The sequence below is a fragment of the Dendrobates tinctorius genome, unplaced genomic scaffold, assembly GCF_039654945.1.
Source record: "Dendrobates tinctorius isolate UK_male_01 unplaced genomic scaffold, ASM3965494v1 ptg000038l, whole genome shotgun sequence".
In the NCBI taxonomy this organism is placed as follows: Eukaryota; Metazoa; Chordata; class Amphibia; order Anura; family Dendrobatidae; genus Dendrobates; species Dendrobates tinctorius.
Genome location: NW_027361706.1, coordinates 19,583,472 through 19,610,376, shown reverse-complemented (window position 1 = coordinate 19,610,376; position 26,905 = coordinate 19,583,472).

The window sequence follows — 26,905 nt, the reverse complement described above, 5'->3', positions numbered from 1 at the left end:
CTCCCTTGTCCTGTATAATCTGTGCATTAGGAAAGCAGAGGCCCATGAAGGAGAGGAGAGACAGGCAGCAGAGCTAGCTGTAGAGAGCAATGCATAGAGCCTGACTAATGGCACACTGCAAAAATCTTTACCGGCTACTTGGAAACCATCAGCAAGTTGGCGGCTGACAGAATTGCTGCACTGAACCCTGAATAATCTCCTGTTTTCATTTTTTGTGCTTTAACCCCTTCACGACCGGAGGTATTTTCGATTTTGCGTTTTCGTTTTTCGCTCCCCTCCTTCCCAGAGCCATAACTTTCTTATTTTTCCGTCACTATGGCCGTGTGAGGGCTTGTTTTTTGCGGGACGAGTTGTACTTTTGAACGACACCATTGGTTTTACCATGTTGTGTACTGGAAAGTTGGAAAAAAAATCCAAGAGCGATAAAATTGCAAAAAAAAGTGCAATCCCACACTTGTTTTTTGTTTGGCTCTTTTGCTGGGTTCACTAAAGGCTAAAACTGACACCGGCCATTATGATTCTCCAGGTGATTACGAGTTCACAGACACCAAACATGTCTCGCTTCTCTCTTATCTAAGTGGTGGAAAAAAAAATCCAAAGTTTAAAAAAAAAAAATAGCGCCATTTTCCGAGACCCGTAGCGTCTCCATTCCTCGCGATCTCGGATCAGGTGAGGGCTTATTTTTTGCGCGCCGAGCTGACGATTTTATTGATACCATCTTGTTACAGATACGATCTTTTGATCGCCCATTATTGCATTTTAAAATTGTGGTGACCAAAAAACCCTAATTCTGGTGTTTTGACTTTTTTTTCCCGCTACGCCGTTTAGCGATCAGGTTAATCCTTTTTATATTGATAGATCGGGAGATTCTGAACGCGGCGATAACTAATATGTGTAGGTTTGATTTTTTTTTTATTGTTTTATTTTGAATGAGGCGAGAGGGGGGTGATTTAAACTTTTATATTTTTTAAAAAAAATTAATATTTTTAAAACTTTTTTTTTACTTTTGTCATGCTTCAATAGCCTCCATAGGAGACTAGAAGCTGCCATAACCCGATCGGCTCTATATATGATCAGATCGCCTCTATATAGCAGGATTACTCACTTGCTATGAGCACCGGGCAATCTGGCACTGACAACCATAGAGGTCTGCTTGAGATCTCCAGTTGTCATGCCAACCCATGGTGACCATGTGAACACGTGATGGGGGTCACTGATGGGCGGATTTCCGGCGCAATTGCATGTTAAATGCTGCTGTCAGAGTTTGACAGCAGCATTTAATGGGTTAATAGCCACGGGTGGATCGCAATTCCACACGCAGCTGTCCCGGGCACATGTCAACTGTTCAAAACAGCTGACATGTGCCGGGAAAGATGTGGGCTCACCACCGGAGCACATATTAAAAGGAGGGATTGTGACGTGAGCATACTATTATGCCCAATGTCGGAAAGGGTTTTTTTTTTTCCTCCCCTTCTTCCAAGAGCTGTAACTAATGACATTGGGGGTGGGGGTGGCATGGGGGGTGGGGTTAGAACAGTTAATAATTTAAGAAAGAATAGAGGTACAGAGAGATACATAAAGTGCATGTACACTAATGCCAGAAGCCTCGCCAACAAAATGGAGGAATTGGAGTTAATGTTGTTGGAACATAATTATGACATGGTGGGGATATCTGAGACATGGCTGGATGAGAGCCGTGACTGGGCTGTTATTTTACAGGGCTATAGTCTGTTCAGAAATGACCGTACAAATAAGCGAGGGGGAGGTGTGTGTTTATATGTAAAATCATCCTTAAAACCCATCCTTCGTGATAATATATATGAATCTAATGAAAATGTAGAGTCCCTGTGGGTAGAGATAAGGGGAGGGGGGAAGAATAATAAATTACTGATAGGGGTTTGTTATAAGTCTCCAAAAATAATGGAAGCAGCAGAGAATATCCTCATAAAGCAAATAGATGAAGCAGCGACTCAAGGAGAAGCCATTATGATGGGGGACTTCAACTACCCTGAAATACATTGGGGAACCGAAACCTGCAGTTCCAGCAAGGGTAATAGGTTTTTGACTACTATGAGAGACAATTACCTTTCACAACTGGTTCAGGACCCAACAAGAGGGGGGGCACTGCTAGACCTAATATTATCCAACAGGCCAGACCGCATATCAAGTGTAAGGGTTGGGGGTCACTTGGGTAATAGTGATCACAAATTAATACGTTTTCATGTATCCTTTAATAAGATGTGTAGTAGAGGGGTTACAAGGGCACTAAACTTCAGGAAGGCAAATTTCCAACGGATGAGAGATGATCTTGGTGCAATTAACTGGGACGATATCCTGAGACATAAAAATACACAAAGAAAATGGGAGACGTTTATTAGCATCCTGAATAGGACCTGTGCACAATATATACCGTATGGGAATAAACATGCGAGAAATAGGAGGAAACCACTATGGCTAAATAGAGCTGTAAGGGGCGCAATAAGGGACAAAAATAAAGCATTTAGAGAATTAAAGCAAGTAGGTAGTGATGAGGCATTAAATAAATACAGAAGATTAAATAAATTCTGTAAAAAGCAAATCAAGACAGCAAAGATTGAGACAGAGAGACTCATTGCCAGAGAAAGTAAAAATAATCCCAAAATATTCTTTAACTACATAAATAGTAAGAAGCTAAAAAATGATAGTGTTGGTCCCCTTAAAAATAGTCTGGGTGAAATGGTGGATGAGGATGAGGAAAAAGCCAATATGCTAAATGACTTTTTTTCAACAGTATTTACACAAGAAAATCCCATGACGGATAACATGATCAGGGATAAAAATTCTCCATTAAATGTCACCTGCTTAACCCAGCAGGAAGTACGGCGGCGTCTACAAATCACTAAAATTGACAAATCCCCGGGCCCGAATGGGATACACCCCCGAGTACTGCAGGAATTAAGCACAGTCATAGATAGACCACTATTTTTAATCTTTAAAGATTCCATAATAACAGGGTCTGTACCACAGGACTGGCGTATAGCAAATGTGGTGCCAATATTCAAAAAGGGGACAAAAACTGAACTTGGAAATTATAGGCCAGTAAGTTTAACCTCAACTGTGGGTAAAATCCTGGAGGGTTTTCTAAGAGATACTATACTGGAGTATCTGGAGAAGAATAACCTTATGACCCAATATCAACATGGGTTTACAAGAGACCGTTCCTGTCAGACTAATCTGATAAGCTTTTATGAAGAGGCAAGTTCCGGACTGGACCAAGGGAATGCAGTGGACGTGGTGTACATCGACTTTTCAAAAGCTTTTGATACGGTGCCACACAAAAGGTTGATACATAAAATGAGAACAATGGGGATAGGGGAAAATATGTGTAAGTGAGTTAAGAGCTGGCTCAGGGATAGGAAACAAAGGGTGGTTATTAATGGAGCACACTCGGACTGGGTCACGGTTAGCAGTGGGGTACCACAGGGGTCAGTTTTGGGCCCGCTTCTTTTTAACATATTTATTAATGACCTTGTAGGGGGCATAGAGAGTAGAATTTCAATATTTGCAGATGACACTAAACTCTGCAGGGTAATTAATACAGAGGAGGACAATTTTATATTACAGGAGGATTTATGTAAACTAGAAGCTTGGGCTGATAAATGGCAAATGAGCTTTAATGGGGATAAATGTAAGGTCATGCACCTGGGTAGAACGAACAAGTTGTATAATTATGTGCTTAATTGTAAAACACTGGGCAAAACAGTCACTGAAAAAGAGCTGGGTGTATGGGTGGACGACAAACTCACATTTAGTGGCCAGAGTCAAGCAGCTGCTGCAAAGGCAAATAAAATAATGGGAGGCATTAAAAGAGGCATAGATGCTCATGAGGAGAACATAATTTTACCTCTATATAAGTCACTAGTGCGACCACACTTAGAATACTGTGTACAGTTCTGGTCTCCGGTGTATAAGAAAGACATAGCTGAACTGGAGCGGGTGCAGAGAAGAGCGACCAAGGTTATTAGGGAACTAGGGGGTCTGCAATACCAAGACAGGTTATTACACTTGGGGTTATTTAGTTTGGAGAATCGAAGGCTTAGGGGTGATCTTATTACAATGTATAAATATATGTGGGGACAATACAAAGACCTTTCTAATGATCTTTTTACTCTTAGACCTGTGACGGGGACAAGGGGGCATCCTCTACGTCTGGAGGAAAGAAGGTTTAAGCATACTCACAGACGCGGATTCTTTACTGTAAGAGCAGTGAGACTATGGAACTCTCTGCCATATGATGTTGTAATGAGTGATTCACTACTAAAATTTAAGAAGGGACTGGATGCCTTTCTTGAAAAGTATAATATTAAAGGGTATATACTCTAGTCTCCTTAATATTGCGTTGATCCAGGGAGCTAGTCTGATTGCCGTATGTGGAGTCGGGAAGGAATTTTTTTCCCCAATGTGAAGCTTACTGTTGCCACATGGGTTTTTTTTGCCTTCCTCTGGATTACACAGCTGACATCAACACCAAAACCATTCCCCTGATTGCTATTGCACCAGGACAACTGGAAAGAGCTGAGACTAAGTGCCAGAAGTGACGCATCTAATGGATGTCATTTCTGGGGCGTCTGAGGGCTAGTCGAATTAGCCTGGGAAGGAACCAATATCCATGAACCTTCACAGCCTATTAATAACAGCCAGTGGATGTCTGCTTAGCCTTTGCTGGTTATTAAAAATAGCAGAGATCGCATGTCATTTTTATAGGGTCCCATTTTCTTAATAATCAGTAAAGGTTAAGCAGAACGCTGTGGGCCAATTTTAATAGGCTGGGTTTCATCTGACCTTGAAAGCTGGCCACTTGAAGGGCTGAGGGAAACTTGAGTTACTACATAATGTAAATCACTATATAAGACCAGAGAACATGACAAAGACAGATGCCAAAACTGGGGTACCTGTACAGTGTGATCATACCTGCATAATTGGGGATGCCCATGCAGTGTATTGAATCTCCCAGGGGTTCTCGGTCTTGGTGTTGCTTCTCTGATATTCCAGATGGATGATGTTTAAAAGCCTCTTGGTGATGATGTAAGTATACTGTATGTAGTTAATCTTTATATATACTTAATCATTAGATGTATTTAATCTCTACATGTACTTGACTCGCCCCCAGAGGCCGTGGAGTACTCGGAGCCGGGCCCATTGATTTCAATGGGAGATGTCACAGTGGCAGTGACCCGATCCGTGGCCTCAGGCGGTCAATGTAAAAGGGGTAAAGTGATGGGGATAAAGTTGTTGAGATGATTCGTGACGCCACCTGTGGTTTCTGGTCAGTTTGACCAGCGCTGCAGGGTTGCTTCTCTGGGACAGATGGTGTGGTGCAGCAATGATGTTGTAGCCCTCCACAGGTAGGGCTGTAGTCCCAGGGCAGAGTAGATGAGGTTGGCAAATGAGGAGATAGTGAGAAGTAGTTGGTGTAGTATTAGGCACAAAGATGTAGCAGTGCTGAGTGGGTTGGCGCAGGAAGAAGGCAATGAGACAGAAGAATGCAGTTCCAGTTCTTTTACTCACGTTCTTGGCACAGACAGGTGCCCGCTTCAATGCCGCGGTCTCCAGATCAGGGGCTCAGCCAACTCCCAGGCAGACGGAATTAACCTTTCCAGCTCTCCCTTTCGTGTGCCTGTTCTGAACGTCTCCTTTCTAGCGCTTAAACTGAAGTACTTGTAGTTGTGTTAAACCTAAGTTCCTCCTCTCAGATGTTCCTTGGAACTCTACTCGCATGACAAGTGACTGTAGCCTGCTTCGGGGACTCCATCCGTCATGTCCCAGATCACACATAGGTTGCCATCGTGTCTTCAAGTCTGTTGTGGGAATAGAGTGGTCACAGCTCCTATTCCTCCGGTGTCTGCTGCTGGAACATTAGTTTCACAAACAGCCTCGGGGACCGGACCCTGGCCATGCGCTTCAAACTTCAGGAAGGGTTCTGCTCTGACCCTAGTCCTTAGTTCTCTTCTCCTTACGTTCCGTACTAAACTGTCTTCATTCTGAAGAATCAGGCTTTCTATGGCTCTTTCCTGTGCCAGCAGCTCCAGGACACTGAAGTCTGCTGCAGCACTTCCTTCACTCCATCCCTCTCTGGGGATCTTCTCTCACAGACTCACCTTTTCCTAATATTCTCCGCTCTCTTGTGCAGTCTAAGCCCCACCCACCTCCCAGCACTCTTCGTGTTCCAAGCAGGGAGCCACCAAAGGTGCTTTGCTACACTACTATGTTGTGTGGGATGCAGGTGTTGGAGGCTGGTCAGGTGTTACCATCTTACCTGGAGAGTGGGATACTACACCTCAGGAGGAGGTGCAGTACCTCTGTGGCGACTGAACCCTCAGGGGCGCCACATACTTAACCTTTGCATATTAAAATATACAAAAGTGTACGCACTCATACTATTCAGTCATACTATTCCTTTAATTTTGTACTTTGAAATAAAAAAGTGTTATATTGCAAGTATTAGCCATCTTTAAAGCCGTATCTGAACCTTATTGTTAAAAAATTGTCAAATAAACCAGCAAAATTATCCATTACATAATTCTGCAAAGAGGGAACCATCATACCATTAAAAAATACGAAAAGTTGATTGTCCTTCAATGTAGTGCATCCTGCTCTCAACATATTGTTGTGATCCCATTAAAATTTGAAAACCAAGAAAGGGTTTGACAGCTTGAGGTTTCATGGTACACACTTTTTTTTAAATTTTTTCTACAAACAGTCTCCTGTCTCCAATCACGTCATTCAGACTGCATTGCTGGTTGTTCTCAAAAGCTTAATTGAAAACATACACGATTTTGTGTCACATTAGTAAACTTTATAGTCTTGCAAGGATTTTAAATAATCGGTGTAACGAATGGAAGCGGAGGCAGAGATGGTGAAGTTCACTTTCGTTTTTTATTTTCTAAGTGGAACCTCGGGACCACGGTCCGGGGGCTCCGAAGGGGGCGTAACTAGTGAGCCCCGGGTACCCGTAGTAAAGTCCTTCAGACAGGACCAGAATGGAATACCCGGAGGACACAGGTGCTACCTCCAGTTAGACCCTGGACACGTGGCAGCTGTCCCAGCGGGACCAAAAGGGGTAACAGATACAATAGCAGAGTCCGTAGAGAAGTAGACACAGGTGAGGCAGGTCCTGGATCTGGGTACTTGGTAGCAAGCAGGCTCTAGTAACCTCGCCACAGTCCACAGACATGGATGGCTGATGGCGGAACGGGATGGCACTTGCACAGGTGATTGCAGGGATTGCCAAGGGTTGCAGGATACAGATAATCTGTGGAGACAGATAGCATGAGAAGATGCACAGAGACTGCTAACGCAGCACAGACAGGTCAGGAACAGAACCGGATGTAGCCATGATAGATACTCATTGCTCCGGCGCTCTCCCTATGGAGGAGAGACCAGAAATAGTAGTCAGTGCGCTGCAAATGGATAATTACCAAATTTGAAAAATGCACGCTGTCCCTTTAAGAAGCCAGGGGAGCTCACACGCATGCTCTGATAGCTTTGCCTGAAGACCTGCTGACAGGACACCAGGAGATGGGGGGGGAGAGAGCAGCGATTTTGCTGCGAAAAATAAGCATCCCATGCATTCCTATGGGATTCCGCAATGCTGTGCTAATGCTGCGGTTTTTACCGCGGCGGAATCGCTTCGTGGTAAAAAAAAACGCAGCATGCTCATTAATTTAGCGGAATCGCAGCAATCCCGCACCCATAGGAATGCATTGTTCTGCTTACTTTCTGCATGTGGCTGTGCCCACCATGCGAAAAGTAAGCAGAACATTTGCGGATGGCACCCACGGTCCGGAGGAGAGGAGACTGTCCTCCAGGCTGTGGGTACCATATCCCTGTAAAAAATAGAATTTAAAATAAAAAATATTGTTATTCTCACCTTCCGGCGCCCCGCGCAGCCTTCCCGCCTCTCTCCACATTCCCGGTCCCAGTAATCCTTTGCGAGAATGACCGCGATGACGTCCGTTCTCGCGGTCATCGCAATCCCGCGAGAATGGACGTCATCGCTCGCAAAGGATTACTGGGACTGGGAGCGTGGAGAGATGCGGGAAGGCTGCGCGGGACGCCGGAAGGTGAGAATAACAATATTTTTTATTTTTTTTATTGTTTTTTACGTCCTATCTTTTACTATTGATGTCGCATAGGCAGCCTCAATAGTAAAAAGTTGGTCACACTCATCAAACACTATGTTTGACGAGTGTGACCAACCTGTCAATCAGTTCTCCAAGCGATGCTACAAATATCTTGGAAAACGCCAGCATTCTGCAAGCTAATTACTCTTGCAAATCGCTAGTTTTTCCGCAGGAAAATTGCGGGAATTTAAAATGCGATTTTTCCCGCGGAATGAAATTCGGAATTCTCGCTGTAATTTCCGCGAGAGTTTCGCTACGTGTGAACGTAGCCTTAAAAGGACCCACGGGGGATCGTGGCAAAAATGCTCGGGTCTCCTATAAACTTAAATTGGGCTTGTTGTTCTGGCCAAGTACCCGAGTATTACAATTTGCTCGACCTGAACAACGAGCACCCGAACATTTTCGTGCTCGCTCATCACTAGTGTCCACGCTGTGCAGTGATGAGGCAGTGACCCAAGCAAGTTCAAACCAAAACATGTTTAATGTCCAGAAAATCACACAGTGCTCAGTACGCTGTATCCTCCGGATCGCAGCCGGGAAAACACAAAACAGTCTGTGACCGGTTGCCATGAGCAACCGCACTATCGTGTAGGCAGGTGTGCCAGACACTTTGGCTCCACTTGACCCTGTGTTGCCTCACACAGGGAGTGCTCTGCAGACCAACTGCTCTGTCTGCTTGCAGGACCAAAACTGACACACCCAAACTCTTCCTGCAGGGTTTTTGTCCTTCACTCCAATCTGTGGCCATAGGCCACTTTTAAGATCTGGGCTGGAGGAAACGGACTGGACCCCACTACCTTCCTGCAGTCCATTTAAAAAAAAAAAAAGCCCATAGGGCAGCATGGTAGCTCAGTGGTTAGCACTGTAGCCTTGCAGCGCTGGGGTCCTGGGGTCAAATCCCACCAAGGGCAACACCTGCAAGGAGTTTGTATATTCTCCCCATGTTTGCATGGGTTTCCTCTGGGTACTCTGGTTTCTTCCCACATTCCAAAGACATACTGATAGGGATTCTTGATTGTGAGCCCCTTCGGGGACAGCAATGATAATGTTTGCAAACTGTGAATCGCTGTGGAATATGTTAGCACTATATAAAGATGATTATTATACTGGGTTTTCCTGAACAAGCTCCTTAGTCAAAATAACTTGACCAGGTTCAAACTTACTTTTATTCTGCCTTGTGACTCACAGGCATACTGCTGTGACCACAAGGCACTCCAGCGGATCTAATATGCTTCTGAGCACATCCTGGTGGACACATAGTGACCCTCACATATGTTCCCGGTCACTGCCTCACACTATCTATACATATATCTACCTATCTATCTATAGATATTCACTAATATTTGTTTTTTCGTGTGTAAACATTATATGTGAACATAGTATGTGATGATATTATGGTCTTCAATGGAGTACGTAAAAGAAGAGGTTGGACAAAGAAGTGACATCACAATTCTTTTTTGTGTTAAATAGCAAAAACGCATGAAAATCCGCATCAAAAACACACGGATTTTTACCTGCGTTTTCTGCCAAGAGAGGCAGAATCTGCGCAGAAAATTCCACAGGCAAATCCTCAATGTGTGCACATACCCTTAGGGTGTGTGCACACGCTGCGGATTCTGCTGCGGTTCCGCAGCGGTTTTTGCTGCGGTGGACAGTACCATTATTCCCTATGGGAATTTTTCCGCGTGGTTTTTCTGTGGTTTTGAAACCGCAGAAAGAATTGACATGTGAATTCTTTCTGCGGATTCCGCTGCGGTTTGCCATCTCCTCCTGCAGATTTACCTGCGGATTTTACAAAATCCACGCGGCCAAATCCGCACCCCAATCTGCAGCGTGTGCACACACCCTTAAACTGCAATGCTCCTCTGGGAAATATGCAAATTAACTCTTCAGAGAGGAAGAGGACTGAACTCTAGTGCCACTTATAGGAAGTAGCAATCCTAAAAGTCAACATAGTCGATATTGACTGTAAGGCTGTGTGCCCACGTTGCGTTTTTTTAAGCGTTTCCGCAGCATTTGTGCCGGATCAGACGCCGCAGAAACGCTTAAAAGAAGCATCCAATGAAATTTAATCCATTTTTGGCTTCTTGTGCCAATGCTTGCGTTTTTAAACGCTTACGGCTAAAAACACAGCATGCTCATTAATTTCCACATAGCTGGGCGTTTTTAGCTATTTCCAATGTTCCCAGAAAACACGTGGAAAAAAACGCGTCAAAAACGTGCGTTTTTTGTGCAAAAAACACTCAAGAAACGCGCGTTTTCTGGGAAGGAGATCAGTTTCCTGAGCATTTAAAAATGCTAACGTGGGCACATTGCCTTAGGGTTGCTACATCCTATAAGTGGCACTAGAGTTCAGTCCTCTTCCTCTCTGAAGAGACTATTTGCAAGCTTTAATGTAAATTAATATAAAAATATACAGTGCTAACAATAAATATATAACGGAGGTAAAAAAATACGACACACAAACATGCAAAACAGTTATAAAATAAAAAGGGAGAAATAACAGAAATAACTAAATGTTTCCATATACAGTTATCGTAGGGAGAAGTGAATCATGGGGCACGGGCTGCCCTCACATGTGAACACTTCTCTTCGTATCACCCAACTTTCTATAGTCCTGATCATAGGCTCATATTTCCAGGATGAACCGAACTTGCCATTTTAACGGATGGAGTTTGTAAGTGGACGAATGACTAAGGATGTGGCATTTGAAATCTCCCATGTCACCCAGTACAGACAATAGGAAATATTCTGCTTAGTACAGACCATTTGCTAACCCCTTGAAGCTCAAAATCCAAGAGCTAAGGTGCCAGGTTTAACATCTCCAGCAAAAGCCCCTTTGTGCTTACAATACTGGTATATTCAGTTTCACCCTTTTGTCACCTAAATGTAACTCTACTGCTGGTATGATTTTCCCTTATTGATTATATATTTCCATCACGGCCGTGGACTTGAGCATGGCGCTCGTGCACCCGCGATAATCGATCGAATAACGAGCGTGCCCGAACACCCCGATAGTCGATCGAGTATCATGATGTGTCGAGCATGCGCGCTCATCACTAAGGCTGGAGTCACACTACAGCGAGATACGGCCGAGTCTTCCAGGTTAAACCCAAGCTCTGGCACCGGCACTCCGGAGCGGAGCGTGCGGCTGCATAGAAATAAATGGAGCCGCACGCTCTGCTCCCGTGTGCTGACAGCAGTGCCGGGTATTACCATGCGAGACTCGGCCGTATTCCTCGCATGTGTGATCCCGGCCTGAGAGGGGCAATACCCCGAAATAGATGTCTGTGGATGGATACCATGTTTTGGCATAGGTGGTTTCCTTCACTGGAGACTGCCCTTCCCGTGGTTGTTCCTTACCGGGGAAAGACCTGGCTTGTCATTGCTTGCATTGAGAAACATGTGATGGTGTCTCCGCGGCTTGTGTTTTGCATGTTTTTACATATTTCCCATAAGGGATGGGGGCAGTGCTCTAGAATCATTGCGTTGAGAAACATGTGATGGCGTCTCCGCAGTGTTGGATGTTGATCTCCATGAGTTCATTCATCCTATTTTTTCACAATTTCTCCTGTTACACTTGGGAAAATAAAAAATTGGGGACTAAAAGCTCATGTTTGTGGAAAAAATGATTTTTTTTATTTTCACTCCTGGGCGTTATAAACTTCTGTGAAGGACTTGGGAATTCAAAGTGCTCACCACACATCTAGATAAGTTCCTTGTGGGGGTCTAGTTTCCAAAATGGGGTCACTTGTGGGGGGTTTCCACTGTTCAGGCACATCAGGGGCTCTCCAAACGCGACATGGCGTCCGATCTCAATTCCAGCCAATTTGGCGTCAAACGGCGCTCCTTCCCTTCCGAGCACTGCCATGCACCCAAACAGTGGTTTTCACCACATATGGGGTATCAGCGTACTTAGGACAAATTGCACAACAACTTTTGGGGTCCTGTTTACCTTGGGAAAATAACAATTGGGGGTGAAAAGATCATTTTTGTGGAAAAAATAGGATTTTTTAATTTTACGTCTGTACGTTATAAACTTATGTGAAGCCCATGGGGGTTAAAAGTTCTCATCACACATCTAGATAAGTTCCTTGAGGTCGAGTTTCCAAAATGGTGTAATTTGTGAGGGGTTTCCACTGTTTAGGCACATCAGGGGCTCTCCAAATGCGATTGTCACGATCCATTTTTGGATCTGTGGCAGATTGCGCTTTGCATATTAAACCTTTTTTCTCCTTTCAGGCCATCGGAGGTTAATATCAGTTTTTTTCCCCGGTGGCCGCTGGTGTGATAACATGGCTGGTCAGTTTGCTGATGCTGGTAGTGACCACTCCTACCTTCCTTTAAAAGGTCTCCTGATGCTTCAGCTAACTGTTGATGATACACTTCCTCTTTGGAGACCAACCAAGCTGGAGTCAGGAGCTGGCTGAGTGCAGTGGTGCTTCAGCTGAATGCTGTGATCTGGTGCCTAACTCTGCGGTGCATTGCAGCAGATAAAGCTAGTTGTTGTTTGTCTTACCTCGCTTGTATGTTTTCCCTTGGTGTTAGATTAGTGCAGCGGTGGGACTAGTGTCCGCACTTGTCAATTCCCTATTGAGGGATAGGTGCAGGGCAAGTGAGGGCTAAGGTATCCTGCTCGGCGATGATTTGAAATAAACCGAATAGAGACATCAGGATAGACCAGGGCACAGCCTCAGGAGAGTGCAGGAGGTGTCCATTTTCCCGTTCCCTATCGCATGGCCCACTATTGTAATTGTGTCCCCGGTGTTCCCTTGTTTGTTTTCCGTTTTGTGACCGACCGTTTTTTGGGTCATGTCACACAGGGCCAGTCACTTCGTGACAGCGATATGGTGTCAAGCCAATTCTGCGTTGAAAAAGTCAAACGACACTCATTCCCTTCCGAGCTCTGCCATGCACCCAAACAGTGGTTCCCCCCACATATCAGGTATCAGCGTACTCAGGGCAAATTGCACACTAACTTTTGCAGTCCAATTTCTTCTGTTACCCTTGGTAAAATAAAAAAAATTGAACCTGAAGTAATTTTTTTGTGAAAAAAAATTAAATGTTCATTATTTTTAACATTCAAAACATCCTGTGAAGCACCTGAAGGGTTAATGAACTTCTTGAATGTGGTTTTGTACTCTGTCAGGGGTGCAGATTTTAGAATGGTGTCACTTTTGGGTATTTTATATCATATAGACCCCTCAAAGTGACTTCAAATGTGATGTGGTCCCTAAAAAAAAAATGGTGTTGTAAAAATAAGAAATCGCTGGTCAAATTTTAACCCTCATAACTTCCTAACAAAAAAATTTTGCTTCCAAAATTGTGCTGATGTAAAGTAAACATGTGGGAAATGTTACTTATTAAGTTTTTCATGTGCCATATCTCTGTGATTTAAGGGCATAAAAATTGAAAGTTGGAAAATTGAAAAATTTTCAAAATTTTTGCCAAATTTCCATTTTTTTCACAAATAAACGCAAGTTATATGAATGAAATTTTACCACTAACATGAAGTACAATATGTCATGAGAAAAATAATGTCACAATCACCAGGATCTATGGAAGCGTTTCAGAGTTATTACCTCATAAAGGGACAGTGGTCAGAATTGTAAAAATTGGCCCGATCATTAACCCCTTTCTGACATCCGATGTACGATCCTGTCCATGGTACCCAGGCCCATATGACCGGGGATGGGATAGTACGTCACCGCGATCAGCGGCGCTCACGGGGGGAGCGCCACTTATCGCGGCCGGGTGTCAGCTGATTGTCACAGCTGATACCTGGCACTATGTGTCATGGGCGGTCACGGACCACTCCCAGCACATTAACCCCTGGCACACTGCAATTAAACATGATCGCAGTGCACCGGGGCACAGGGTAGAATCAGGTGGGGCTCCATGCATGCTTCCTTGAGACCCTCGGAGTAGCGTGATGTGCTGGTGCTGTTCCGAGGGTCTCCTCCCTGCAGGCACCCAGATCCAATATGGCCGCGGGGACCTTCGGGGTCCTGCAGGGAGGCGGCTTCCTCAGTGCCTGCTGAGAGCAGACACAGAGAAAGCCTCTGCAGCGCCTGTCAGATCGCAGATCTGACACAGTGCACTGCAAAGTGTCAGATCAGCGATCTGACACTTTATTGTAATGTCCCCCCGGGACAATATAGTAAAGTGAAAAAAAATTCAGGTGTAAAAATAATTAATAAAAAATTCCTAAATAAATAATAAAAAAATCCCTAATAAATTCTTTATTTTTGTAAATTAAAAAAACAATAAAAATACACATATTTAGTATCGCCGTGTCCGTAACCACCCGCCCTATAAAACTGTCCCACTAGTTATCCCCTTAAAAAAACAAAACAAAAAACAAATGCTTTATCAAACGCGGAACAAAGTGCAATAACGCGCAATCAAAAAGACGGATATAAATAACCATGGTACCGCTGAAAACGTCATCTTGTCCCTCAAAAAACGAGCTGCCAGACAGTGTCATCAGCGAAAAAATAGAAAAGTTATAGCTCGCAGAATAAAGCGATGCAAAAATAATTATTTTTTATATAAAATTTTATTGTATAAAAGCGCCAAAACATAAAATAATATATAAATGAGGTATTGCTGTAATTGTACTGATCCGAAGAATAAAACCGCTTTATCAATTTTACCACACAAGAACGGTGTAAACGCCCCCCCTCCCTGAAAAGAAAATCATGAAATGCTGGTTTTTGTTTATTCTACGTCTCAAAAATCGGAAGAAAAAGCAATCAAAAAATGTCATGTGTCCAAAAATGGTACCAATAAAAACATCAACTCGTCCCGCAAAAAATAAGACCTCACATGACTCTGTGGGTCAAAATATGGAAAAATTATAGTTTTCAAAATGTGGTGATGCAAAAACTATTTTTACAATAAAAAGCGTCTTTTAGCGTGTGACAGCTGCCAAATATAAAAACCGCCATAAATAGTAAATCAAACCCCCCGTTATCACCCCACTTAGTTAGGTAAAAATAATAAAATTAAAAAAAGTATTTATTTCCATTTTCCCGTTAGGGCTAGGGTTAGGGTTATGGCTAAGGTTAGGGGTGATGTTAGGGTTAGGGGTGTGTTGGGGTTAGGGTTGGAGTTAGAATTGGGGGTTTCCACTGTTTAGGCACACCAGGTGCTCTCCAAACGCAACATGGTGTCTGATCTCAATTCCAGCCAATTCTGCGTTGAAAAAGTCAAATGGTGCTTTTTCCCTTCCAAGCTCTGCCATGTGCCTAAACAGTGGTTTACCCCCATATATGGGGTGTCAGCATACTCAGGGCAAATTGCACAACTTTTGAGGTCCAATTTCTCCTGTTACCCTTGGGAAAATAAAAAATTCTGTGCAAAAATATCATTTTTGTGGAAAGAATATGATTTTTTTATTTTCACGCCCAGGCGTTATAAACTTCTGTGAAGCACTTGGGGCTTCAAAGTGCTCACCACACATCTAGATAAGTTCCTTGGGAGGTCTAGTTTCCAAAATGGGGTCACTTGTGTGGAGTTTCCACAGTTTAGGCACATCAGGGGCTCTCCAAACGTGACATGACACCCACAGACCAATCCATCAAAGTCTGCATTCCAAAACATCACTACTTCCCTTCCGAGCCCGACATGTGCCCATACAGTAGTTTTTTCCCACGTATGGGGTATCAGCGTACTCAGGACAAATTGGACAACAACTTTTGGGGTCCAATTTCTCCTGTTACCCTTGGGAAAATAAAAAAATTGGGGACTAAAAGATCATGTTTGTGGAAAGAATATGATTTTTTTTATTTTCACATCCGGGTGTTATAAACTTCTGTGAAGCAGTTGGGGGTTCAAAGTGCTCATCACACATCTAGATAAGTTCCTTTGGAGGTCTAGTTTCCCAAATGGGGTCACTTGTGGGGGGTTTCCACTGTTTAGGCACACCAGGGGCTCTCTCACCATGGCGTCCGATCTCAAATCCAGCCAAAAAAGTTAAATGGTACTGCTTCCCTTCCGAGCTCTGCCATGCGCCCAAATGGTGGTTTACCCCCACATATGGGGTATCAGCATACTCAGGACAAATTGCACAACTTTTCGGGTCCTGTTACAATTGGGAAAATAAAAATTGAGGATGAAAAGATCATTTTTGTGGAAAAAATAGGATTTTTTAAATTTTACGGCTGTACGTTATAAACTTATGTGAAGCCCGTGGGCGTTCAAAGTTCTCACCACACATCTAGATAAGTTCCTTGGGCTGTCTAGTTTCCAAAATTGTGTCATTTGTGGGGGGTTTCCACTGTTTAGGCACATCAGGGACTCTCCAAACGCGACATGGCGTCCAGTCTCAATTCCAGCCTAAAAAAGGCAAATGGTGCTCTTTCCCTTCCAAGCTCTGCCATGCACCCAAACAGTGGTTTACCCCCACATATGGGGTATCAGCATACTCAGGGCAAATTGCACAACTTTTGGGGTCCAATTTCTCCTGTTACCCTTGGGAAAATAAAAAATTCTGAGCAAAAATATCATTTTTGTGGAAAAAAATATCATTTTTTAATTGTACACCTGTACGTTATAAACTTCTGTGAAGCACTTGGGGGTTCAAAGTTTTCACCACATATCTTGATAAGTTCCTTGGGGGGTCTAGTTTCCAAAATGGGATCCCTTGTCGGTGGTTTCCACAGTTTAGGTACATCAGGGGCTCTCCAAAGGCAACATGACACCCGCAGACCATTCCATCACAGTCTGCATTCCAAAACGTCACTACTTCCCTTCCGAGCCCCGACGTGTGTCCATACAGTAGTATCAGCGTACTCAGGACAAATTGGACAACTTTTGGGGACCAATTTCTCCGGTTACCCTTGGTAAAATAAAAAAAATTAGACCTGAAGTAATTTTTTTGTGAAAAAAAGTTATGTTAATTTTTGATGTCCCGTCGTCCGGAGGTCAAAGAGGGCTTTACTAACCCCGGTCAGTCCTTTCGTCCACCTATCCCCACCTCTACGACCTATGTCATATCCCCTTTTACTCTTGACCCCCACCCTATGCTCATCCTCCATCACCTCCCCTTCCCTAGCTGTACCTATGTCATCCTACCCTCCCAATGTCATGTCAGCCTTCCATTATCACTTTGTTCCATGTCCAGCTGATACTGTACCAGCTTAGAGAAGAGATTTCTAAACTCTCAGTCACACGCTGCATCTCTTTTTCTCCATTTTTTATCTGAAGCTTGTCAATTCTTTCAGTTTTGCAGTGTTTTTCACCAATTCAAATGAATGAATGAAAAAATGAAACAATTAAAAATGCTGCAAAAACACGAGGATTGTACGCAGCGATTTTCCTGCTACCACTTTGGTTTTAGGGGTAGAATAAAATCCTGCAAAAATGCAACATGTGAACATATAAAACCACAAGAGAAAAACCGACTAAAAGTCTAAAGTATCAAAAGTGGTTTTATGTTGTTTCTTTCCGAATGTCCAATCTGCATCTAAGGTCCATTTTCGCAGCACTGCTAATTAAATGTGGGATTTATTTTACTATATTTATACTTTTCTACTATATCTATATAAGTAATAACCCCATTGTTCTTGGCACTCTGGGTTTGAGTCCCCCTTTCTTGTGTTTTATTTCTAACATGTGAACATAGCCTTATCCTGGTTGTGTTCTATTTGGAAATAACATAGAACGGCCGTAATAACATGGAGACATAATACATTCCATGGTTTTCCACTGTCAGAATTACTAGGCAGCATCTATTCCTACAGAGCCGCCCATGAAGATTCTACCCCAAGATTCCATGATGACATCACACATGATGTTGGCCATTATGACATCACACATGATGTTGCCCATTATGACATCACTCATGATGTTGGCTATTATGACATCACGGAACCCAGGCTCTACTTATACAATGTACACAGTGTCACTGGTGCCATTTTTTGGTTCTATAGCTAGTGGACTGTGCGCACTTGCACTTACTCGCTATGGCTGACTATCTTCTAGATAACGCTCAGGTAGACGCACTATGGGAGATTATTCTCAGCAATAACCCCGACACTGCGCTTCTACCACCCGATGGCGTCCTCAGCTTCACTCACCGGCTGGTGATGGCGCTGGTAGAGGACTGCCTGACCAAACACAACCAAGGTCACCTAACCTCAGAGTATCTGAGCGATTTACCTCAGAACATCAGGATGTTACTGCAGCAGGTAAGTGGCGGACGCTCCGCACAAATCTTCTCCATAATAATAGATAATAATGGCGGGATAGAAGTTTCTTTTTTTCTCCTATACCAAACAAGACGAATCCCCAGATATGGCGCCATTTTATCTGCAGACAGTGGAGCAAATGTCACATAAAATGGCCGCCTCCATTGTGACCTTTCTCATCTCAGGATTTTCATTTTTATTTCTTTTCTTTTTTATAGGCTGAAGAAAGATTTCAACATGGTGATTTGTCTTTAATTAAGGAACTCGCCCAAAAAGTCCTGTCTGTACTGGAACGTCCGGCCCGCTCATCGGAACGCCTGGTAAGGAGCCGTCTTCTTCTCTATCACACGTCCTTGCTTTCTCATCTTCTCCAGATCACCAGTCAGAGATCAGAAGATCTGGTGTTAGATCTTACAGGCCTCCCTGTCAGCTCCTGGCAGGCACAGCATATTTATGGCCGCTAGTCTCTGCTGCTCCTCCCCTGTGATGGCAGTCTGTATTCTGTAGTCACAGCTCAGTGGCGGGACGTCTGTATTTCCGCCTCTGTCTAGCGCTATTATCTTCCTGATTGTAAATGCTGCAGCTGAGATAATATTACAGAAATGTTCTGTATACAAGTCTATTATAAAGTATATTCATCTGGACTTGTGGAGAGGAGCTGCAGTATAAAGCAATTCCCCCTAATACTGTAATAAATGAAGTACCCCTGATATAAGGAGCGCAGGTAACACGGCTCTGGGGTCACAGGGCAGAGAAGTCAAAGTTTACACTGAACGTTTGATTTTTCAATCTTAATTTATCTTAATCCACCTAAATGACAGAATGAGGAAAGTTCTCAACATGGCGCATTATATAAATAACAAGGATTGGGGACCTTAAGCCCAAAATGCCAAAATTATGTGATGTATTTTATTATAAATATATATATATATATAAACAGTCCGATTGTAGAATCAAATATAAATCACTGCTTAAAATTGGCTCCAGAGGCAAAAAAATGGACCTAGATAAAACAGGACCATGGGAACCCACTTAAAAGCACCAGAAAAGCAAAAATAAGACTACAAGTCCAATATTTAAGAATTGTAAATTTTAGTATTAATGTAAATATATCAAGTTTTAAAAATTAGTTTACAGACACAATTCATAAAAAATAACAAATAATACATCATTTGGATCTGTGTATACAGAGAGATTGGGGCCCTAATAACCAGGAGAATAAGATAGATGTGGAGGTCCCAGTATATAGCACTAGTGACACCTGTATTTAGTGATGAAACCAATTTATATGCAGCAAATGTGTAACATAATGTGCAATACAAAAAAAATCATTAATTGTATATAAAGTGCATGTGACAAAATTATGTGCATAAAAAATATATATTTAATAAAAAGTATAAAATTGAAAAATCATCTGATAAAGTGCAAATAGTGCAAAAGATATATAACAGCGTGTGCTGAAAGTGCCCAATGAATAAAGCTAATGGCAAAGGTAATAGCAATGCGTGGTGTAATATGAAGGCACCACGAGATGTCACTAAATCCACATATTATGGGGTCACTGACCAGGAATGGACGTACATAGTACATGGAGGTGATATCATCATAATAAAATACAATGCCTTACAAATATAGTGCCCACCTGGCCTCCTGGAGCGCGCCCACCCAACGCAGCGTTTCGGCACTAGATATAGGTGTCACTAGTGCTATATACTGGGACCTCCACATCTATTTCATTCTCCTGGTTATTAGTGCCCCATCTCTCTGTATACACAGATCCAAATTATGTATTCTTTTTTATTTTTTATGAATTGTGTCTGCACACGAATTTTTAAAACTTGATCTTTTATGGCGCGTTATCTGTATAGTTACAATTGCTGCATCTGTAAATGCAGGTTCAGTTCTTCCTGATTTATGGATTTGGTGATTTAGTGAAATCTTCCACATATTAAATCTATATATTATAACTATTAGGAAACAGCAGAAGGCGACACCGAAGATGGGCAAAATCTACACCCGGGAATGACCCCTGACCCTAATGCGAGTCAGCGGGAACTGACCAGCGATCTGACCACAGGTAAGCCGATCACCCGACCTTCTAGAAGGAATCGCCAGATATTATAGAGAACAGGGGATAATGGTGGATCTACTGTACTCTGTGTACAGGGAACCTGTCAGCCTGTTACATATGAAGTGCCGGTCTGACTGTACAGCCCATTACCCTCTAATGAAAATCTCAGTCAGGAGAAATCTAACGTAGAAGCCATACACAAACCTGGGTGGAAGTGCACTGGGGGCGTGGAAGAAAGCGTCTGAGTGCAGTGACACGCCCCTAGTGCACTTACAGGCTAATATGCATATGGCTTCTCTGCTGGAGCTCTCTTCCCATCACTCACATGTACAGTGAGGCCGATGACTGCCTCATATTTAGAATCCCCATATAATTAGTAATAATCCCATTTACAGACGTCCCGCCATTTCTCCGTTATATTGCTGTATTGTGGATGTAGGATTGATGTCGTCTAATACATTTTATTTCTTCATCTCTTCATCACTATTATAGATCCAACTGTGCTGGCGATTCCTGATAGTGGAATCTATGAGATCCCGGAGATCCAAGAACCTGCCGCTGTGAGTATCATAGAAGGGGATGTCTGTACATCACCAGATCATGGGGTGTGAATGACACGTCCAGTATTATCCCCCATATAACCATGGGAGATCTCTGTTCTAAATGTAGATGACGCTATTGTGTTAGATAATAGCACTTATACTAAACAGAATCTGGCACCAGGTTTCTGCTACCCATCTGAGAGCAGCATGATGTAGGGGCAGAGACCCTGATTCCAACAATGTCATCTTCTTTTCTGGGTGCAGCAGTTGTGTTAAAATCACACTCTTCTCTGCTGCAGATCTAACAGATCTCTGAATCCTAAGCCATTTATAACTCCGCCCACACCATTGGCTGGTGTACAGTACACTGTGAATAGGCAGAAATCCTCTTATCAGTGGTGGGAGCAGGGTTACATAGAGCAGTAGGACTACGTGACACAAGACTATTCCTATAGCGATAATCTCTTGCTGATTAAACACTGATTTTAATAAAATGACACACAGCCTAATAAGTGACTCGTCACTGGAATCAGGATTTCAGCCCCTACATCATGCTGTTCTTAGATTACATATAAAAACCTGCTGAGACATTCCCTTTAAGTTTTCATCTGTCATCTCCCATATTAATCAGCACTGTTAAATGATTCTGGTGTATGGAGCATCCCCCTTAACGACCTATGACATGCTTTGCCCGAGGCCTCCCTCATCTTTTCCAGCACATGACAGCTCATCTGATGAGCTGTCATGTGGTCCTAACAGCCGTGGGAGGAATTGCGATCCACCCGTGGCTGCTAACATGTTAAATGCCGCTGTCAAACTCTGACATCGGTATATTTAAATGGCTGCTACAGAAGCGCGATTTAGCTCCGCCCATTGGCGCCCAGCGGTCGACGCTCAGAGCAGATGAGCATATTTGCTTTGTGTAACACAAGCGATCGGATGATCGCAGCATCTAGTCTCCCATGGAGACTATTGAAGCAAGTAAAAAGTAGAAAAAAAGGATTTAAAAAAACATAAAAGTTGAAATTACCCCCCCCCTTTGCCCCATTGAAAATAATTTATAAAATACACCTATTCGATATCGCCGCGTTCGGAAACACCCGATCTATCAACGTCTAACACGAAGAAATCCGATCTGTAAATGGCGCAATGAGAAAAAAATCAAAATGCCGGAATTACACTTTTTTAGTCGCTGCAACATTGCAATAAAATGCAATAACGGGCGATCAAAGCATCGTACCTATCCAATAATGGTATCAATAAAAATATTAGCTCAGCACAAAAAATGAGCCCTCACCCCGACCCAGACCACGAAAAATGGAAATGCTACGGGTCTCGGAAAACAGCGCCATTTTTTTTATACAAAACTTTTGATGTTTTTTTTTCACCACTTAAGAAAGAACCTAGACATGTTTGGTATCTAGGAACTTGTAGTGACCTGGAGAAGCATAATGGCAGGGCAGTTGTAGCATTTAAGCATTTAGTGAACATGGTAAAAAAAACAATTGTGGAATTGCACTTTTCTGCAATTTCGCTGCACTTAGATAGTTATCCCGTTTTTCAGTACAGGTTATGGTAAAACCAATGGTGTCGTTCAAAACTACAAATTGTCCCGCGAAAAACAAGCCCTCACATGGCCATAGTGACCGAAAAGTAACAAAGTTATGGCTCTGGGAGGAAGGGGAGCAATAAACGGAAACGCAAGGACGGAAATACCCCGGGTCGTTAAGGGGTTAAATGACATCCGTATCTGCGGAGCGTTCTGCTTGTATCGGCCCCTACATCCAATCGCTGTATATCAGCTGGGACATAATATTGGAGGGAGACGTTTTTGTATCTGGAGCTTTTTTCTTGCAGCTTTTTTATCTGAATATCATTTCTTATTTTCTTATAGGGAGCGATCGAATCATTGATCCCAGCGACAAAGCCGCGTATAAGCGACTTCAAAGCATCCAAACTGATCGGCGCTGGAGCTTTTGGGTGAGATTTCTGTTGGTATAATCCACATTTCTCAGGGTTCCCTATGACAACACTTCTGCCTCTGTGCTCTGCCATTCAGTGTTATCATAGGGAAATAATCGGAGTCCACATCACTGTCCACATCTAATTCTCACTATTCAGCTCATTTATAGACAGCGGAGCATTCTGACCCATAACAGGTGACACTGGAAGGACCTGTGCACACATTGCAGACTTGTCGCTTTTTTGTGTTTTTTCTGCTCCGATTTGTTACAAAACCTGAGGGATTTCATGATGCCAGAAAAGTGACTGAGATTCCTGGAGTCTCATGCACACGATGCTGATCTTTCCATTTAAATCTGCACATGTCAGTTCTTTCAGCATTTATTCTGCAGATGTCACATATAATAATGAGGGGGAAATCTGCGACAAAAACGCAGGAAAAAAACGTATCAAAAACGCGACAAAAATGCGTCTATTCTGCGCATCGTTTTTCTACTTAGAAATGCAGATATGGTGTAAAAATTTCTGCTGCAAATACTTAATATGGGCACATCCCCTTATGGAAAGGGATTAAAGTAATATATCCCACTCACCTGTCCTAGACCCCATCTGTTCTCATGTTGCCGCCTCCACCAGAGCTTCCTCCTCAGTGGACTTTGGTTTTTTGGGGGCGCCATTATGGAGCAGATAAGGGTAATTGGCTACACATGGTCACGTGAGGACTGACACGATACTGACGTCAATGACATCTGCACCCAACACCCTCCACCATGACCACGTGAGTCCAATCACTGGCCTCAGCACCAGAAGGGGGCGCCAGAACAACCAAAGACTGGCACAGAGGATAGAGACCTGCAGTGATGGACAGGTGGGAGCCTCGGACAGGTGGTTATTATTTGGTTACTTCCATCCCCTCCATTTATTACGCCTTAGGGAGGAGCAGAATAAACTTCTTACAGCAATTGGGGGAATTTCAATTTGGACTAAATTTTACCTGGACAGAATCGCATCTTGTGGTCAATTATAGAGAATCTGCCCAAGAAGATTCTCTCCTCTCTATGTGACTTGTGTGACATGGCATTGTGCACAGCTCCATAGCTGATCTATGAGCTGCTATTTTATTAATTTCTAGAAATGTATTTCCAGTGACGGACAGACTTCAAGAATTAGTACAGCAGATCGTATAATGATTTCTATAGCTGGACTGTTATTAAGGATTGATTACTAACCATGGATTGTCCTTTTCTCCAGGTCCGTCTACTTAGCGCGCCATAAAGACTTGCAGCAGGTCTTTGCAATGAAGACAATGGCCAAGCAGAACCTGAATACTCCAACAAAGGTGGAATTGGCTTATATGGAGAGGGACATCTTAACATTCGCTGACTGTCCCTTTGTGGTCTCCATGCTCTGCTCCTTTCCAACTAAACTTCACCTCTGTATGGTCATGGAGTATGTGGAAGGTAGGACACATATGCATTATATTCTAGTCACTCCATGTCTGCTCACATCTTATCACCGCACATATAATTAGGATTTGTCCAGGTGGTTGGTTCCATCACCACAGAGCATTTACTATAGGTTGTATATTACCTAGCTGCACGGAAATCCATTGCTCAGTGTGCAGGGGAACTATGGGGCCCATGAGTCAGAGGAGGCTTGGCGCCTCTCGGCATTGGGCCACATCACTCCTCCTATCATCACAACTTCAGAGCAGCCGCATCCTCAGAATGAGAATACTGAGGAACAGAATGGTGCATCAGGAAGCCAAAAGCCCCCCGATCCACCATTCAGCCCGTGGTTGTGAGACTGTGGTCTGAGACTCCGTACACTGGAGGAGTAAAGTAGTCACAGCATCCCGCCTGTAGTGTGGAGTCTCAGTACTCACACTGTACTGACCAGAGCAGCGTGCCGTGGGAATGGGGCCAGGGGAATAGTGCTTTTTTAATTTCAGCATTTGTAGGGGTGATAATACTGATTGGGTGGCTGTGGGGGACATAGTACTGTGTGAGAGGCTATGGGAGACTGCTAATGCCACTATACTGATTTGCCGGCTGTGAATGCCCCTATACTGGGTGCGGACTTCATACTGAGTGGTGTGCTGTGGGGGTCTTTATTCTGTGTGGGGTTCCTCATTTTGTGTTAGGGTCCAAATTTATGTGTGAGGGGCCATCATACTGAGTGGAGACGTGTTGGGACCATTATATTGTGTGTCTATGTGGGACGTTATACTGAGTATAGGCACTGTGGGCGCCACTATAGTAAGTGGGGGCATCACACTGACACTGTATATGTGGGGTGATACGGTAGGCAGGAGGATTCACTGTGGAGATACATACTCTGTGTTTGTGGGTGGGGGCACGCTTGAGGGCATCATACCTTGAAATGGCCATAAAAAGTGTATTGCTGGTGAGAACACAAAGGGGCTTCGATAGATATTATTTTTAGGGGCCTAATTAGAACTTTTTCTATGGGGCCCTGTGATTTTTATGTTCGCCACTGTCTGTGTGATCTCCCCCGTATGTCCACACTGAGCAAGTCAGTATCTCCAGTATCCTCAGCTGTAGACAAGATGTGATATCACTTTATGTTATTAGTTACATGGAGCACACTTCACCACTACTTTAGTCTAATGTTATGTCTAATATTATGTGCACTATTCATTATAACTGCACACAGTCTTTCCTGCCAAATATCTCTGCTCACTTCTCATTACACATCACGGTGGTCTGCTTTATAAACCCCTCACCGGTCATATTTCCTTTTTTCTACAGGTGGAGACTGTCGGACCCTATTAGACACCATGGGTCATTTACCTGTCCCCTTGGCCCGCTTGTACTTTGCAGAAGCGGTTGTTGCTGTAGAATACTTGCACAGCCATGGGGTGGTGCACAGAGACCTGAAGCCAGCGAAGTAAGTGCCCCCTGTAGTATCATAATGGAAGTTATCATTTATTATCATATAGTCTGCAAGGTTAAAACCATCTTTTCTTTCACAGCCTCCTGATAACATCTGCCGGACACATAAAAGTTACCGATTTTGGGCTTTCAAAAGTTGGTGTCATGACACCAAAAACCAACACCTACAAGCGATTAGCAAAGGACATCAGCAGAGAGTTCCGGGACCATGAGGTCGGCATCACTTACAGAAACGCGACTTGTTCTTACTAATCTCATCACACTGTTGTTTCTCCTCTGCATTCTTCATTTCTAGAGAACTTTTCCACTGATATTTTATCTTCTGTCATTGTGTTTTTATGTGAGAACTTGTCATAATAATGGTATCATCAATCTCATCTCCTTCTTCTGTTGCTTTCCAGGTTGCTGGCACCCCATGTTATATGGCCCCAGAGATCATCCTGGGAAAATACTATGGAAGACCTGTGGACTGGTGGTCAATGGGGATCATACTATATACATTTCTTGTGGGGTGTGAACCATTTTATGCGAAATCCGACGCTGAGATTTTTAAAAATATTGTCAATGGTAAGTGGAATAATCCGATCATTTGCTTTGATTGGTTACATTGTTTTACTTATTTCCTTTGCTTTAGCTTACAGTCCAATAAAGATGTTTTATTTTCTGTAATTTTCTATATAATAGGAGACATACGTTGGGATTGTGATCCCGTTCCTCCCTTTGATGCTCAGTGCCTCATCACAGGACTGCTCAGAAAAAATCCTGAACAAAGACTTGGGACAGGTAACAATTTGCTTATTACACATAGGACATATCACCCATGTCCATGAGAATCAGCACTTCTCCATCAGCTCATCCATTTCTAATTCTTCATAATATGAAATTCAGTAATTTTCCTTCATGTTTGCTCAGAAATTGTATTAGTTCAGATTAAGTTAAACAGTTCAGATATGGAACAGTCTCTGACAATATCCGCAACACTTTGGTTTTGTCTTTTCCAGCAGGAGCATTTGAGATCAAGAGTCATCCATTCCTGAGAGACTTAGACTTTAACAACCTT